The following is a 3,290-nucleotide window of genomic DNA, read 5'->3' as shown; positions in this document are numbered from 1 at the left end:
TACCCAAGAACATTTGGGGAAAAGGAGGATTTATTCTGGCTCATGGTTTCAGGGGTTTTGGAACACAGTTGGTTGACTTGTTGATTTGGGGCCTGTGGCTAGGCAGAACATTGAGACAGAGCCCATGGTAGAGCAAAGCTGCTCACCTCCGGCTGCCTGACAGTGACAGAGACAACGTTCCAGTGTGCGTCTACCTGACTTCCCTCGTCTGGATACCACCTCCCAAAACTCCCACCACCTCTCAGTAATGCCACATGGCCTTTGCAGGTAACAGCTGAGAGCCATCCATAACAAGAAACAAAGCTTGTGTCCTGTGACTTTTACTGGGGAAATATGAACGTTAACATACCCCAGACAGCGAGAGCATCAACAGACCAAATGAAGAATTCTTTGTGCAGCTCAGTGAATAAATGAGTTTACTGGGGTTACTCATCAGAGCACGAGTGACTCAAAGGCAGCTCTGGCACTTGGAAGTCCCTTGGGAAATTAGGACGGTCTCAGTATAAAGAGTCCTATCTGCAACATGAATGACTATTCCACTGAAGAGGCCACCTGGGGAACATTAGCAGCTAGGCTACCAGTGAGTGCTCCCCCCCCCCCCCCCCCCGCCAATCAAACTTTCTTCTATATCACCTTGGGAAGGAGAGGGAGCCTTGTGAGCATCTCATAAAGACTCATGAGCCTCCAATAAGGGGATGTGGATGGCACCCATCTCATGAGGATGACTTGTGGGTCAGCACACCTGCTCTGATTTCAGGACAACAACGGTGTTCTGTCTGGAGAATGATCTAGGATAGCAGTGGTTTTGGAATGAGTGAATTTATTCAGTATGTAGCTAGCAAAAGCAAAAGAACAGACAGTTAGTAGCAGATGATAGAAAAACACCATCAAATCAGGCACTTAGAAGATCCCTGCAGGAACAACTAGGGAGGCCTGTTGAACCAGTCTGCCTAAGTTCCAGATTGAGAGATATCTGAGCAGCAGAGAGGTTTCTGCACAGACAAGCTTCCAGCTTCTCTTTCCATTGTATAAACATTTAAATCATGAGATAGACAACAGTAACCTCAGCTGGAAGTAAGTGGCTTACCTCCCAACTGTTCTCAGGGGTGTCATTTTTTTAATGCACTTTGCTGCTTTCTAGTCTCCTTCCCTGTTAGAAGGTTGGGAGACCAGCCTGCTTTGGGACAGGAGGTTCAGATAAACATGCTCAAATCTGAGGCAAGGGTATCTATCTTGTTCCCAGAGTTAGCAAGCTCAAACAGCACATAATGAATTTCCAGTCAGTACGTCTTACATTGCAAATGGTCATGAACAAGTTAGAGGAAATAGCATACAGCCCCTAAAAAGGATATGTGGATTCTTGTCACTCAGAGAGACATGGTAAGCAGACCCAAACCATATGAGATCTTGAATATGTGAAAATTCCATCTGTGCCTTATTGTGACAGAGACCACAGGCATCAAAGACCAAAGGCTGGAGACTAATTAGGAGGCTGCTCTGCTGCATTATCATAAATGAGAAGTCCTGAGGGCCCAAGTAGGGAAAAAACCAGTGAAGACTATAAAGATGGATGTGACATTGAAGCCAGCCTTGAGAAGGAGGTTTCTGGGAAAAGCTGACAGAGGAAACAGAATACCTTGAAATAATCCTCTAGTATATAGATGATCAATAGGACTTTATCTTCCGATAGAAAATGGGAATGAGTGATGGAGACATGGCTTGGTGGGTAAAGTGCTTGCCATACAAGTGTAAGGACTATGGTTCAGTTCTCCCAACCCCATGTAAGTTCTCAGTGTGGTGGCATGCCTTTAATCCTAGTATGCTAAGGAGGCAGAGAAGGGATCTCTAGAACTAGATGGCTAGCCAGACTAGCCAAAACAGTGACCTCTGGGTTCACCAAGAATGCCTGCCTCAATATATAAGGTAGAGAGCTATTGAAGAAGACAGTCAATATCAATCTCTGGTCTCCACGTACACATGCTACATGCAAATGCCTCCCACGCATAAGAACACTCATATATACACATGCAAACCACACACATGCACACACACACACACACACACACACACACACACACACACAAATGCAAAACAGTGAAAATGAAGACATTGACTTCTTCTGAAGATACACAATAATTTAATTTGTCAGTACATGTTAATCCATCCTGTTTCTTCGAACTTGTAGTCATTAGTGATGTGGCATTACCTTTCACATAGCACATTTTTATTAGCTTGATCTTCAAAACACATTCAGAATCAAGCATTGTAGGAGGAGTTTCTCTGTGTCCTGGCAGCCACTCCCAAATAACCACTCAGAGAATTATGATTGATTATAAATGCTTGGCTGATATCTCAGGCTTGTTACTAGCTAACTCTTACATTTTAAATTAACCCATATTTTTTTTATCTACCCTCTACCACATGGCAGCATCTTCTTTCAACATGGCTCATTCATCTTGCTTTTCTCTGCTTCTGCTTGTGACTACCGAGACTCCACCCTTCTTCCCAGTGTCCTCTGTGTCTGACTATCCTGCCTATACCTCCTGCCTAGTTACTGGCCAGTCAGCTCTTTTATTAAACCAGTTAGAAGGCACCTTGGCAAAGATCTATCTTCACAGTGTTCAAAAAGATTATTCCATAATGAAGTATTTCATGTCTCCTCAGCAGAAAACATTCTGGGCTGAGTCATCATTAGCTCATCATTGTCTTTTTCTTGTATCATTGTCAGTGTGTCCAACTGGGTCCTCCCAATGCACCCACTGGTCTTTAGAGTCTGCTCTTCCACAACAGAGTTACCAAGTCATCTCTCCTTTCATCTCAAAACCTTGCAGTAATTCCCCGTGGTACAGAGCTCCAAAAAGGAGGCCTGCTGAGCCCTCCCCAGTCAGCTGCTTCTCCTTCAGTCACAATCACAACCACCTTCTACCTCATTTTTACTTGCTACTATGCCCCAGCTACACTGGTATCTATCTCATTACTCCCAGAAAATGTCAATCATGGTTCTGCATCTGGATCTTTGCACTTGTTACTTCTGTGGTGATTTGAAAGCAAATGGACTCCAAAGGGAGTGATGCTATTAGGAGGTGTAGACTTGTTGGAGTAGGTGTGTTTTTTTTGGAAGAAGTGTGCCATTGTGGAGGTGGGCTTTGAGGTCTAATATATACTGAAGTTACCGCCCAGTGTTTTAGACCACTTCCCATTGCCTCCAAGTCAAGATATGGGACAACTGGGCTACTTCTCTAGCACCATGTCTGCCTGCATGCCACCATGTCACACCATGATGATAGTGG

The sequence above is a fragment of the Onychomys torridus genome, chromosome 5 (assembly GCF_903995425.1).
Source record: "Onychomys torridus chromosome 5, mOncTor1.1, whole genome shotgun sequence".
NCBI classification, from domain to species: domain Eukaryota; kingdom Metazoa; phylum Chordata; class Mammalia; order Rodentia; family Cricetidae; genus Onychomys; species Onychomys torridus.
The sequence above is the reverse complement of the archived record's forward strand: the minus strand, read 5'-3'. Positions refer to the sequence as shown.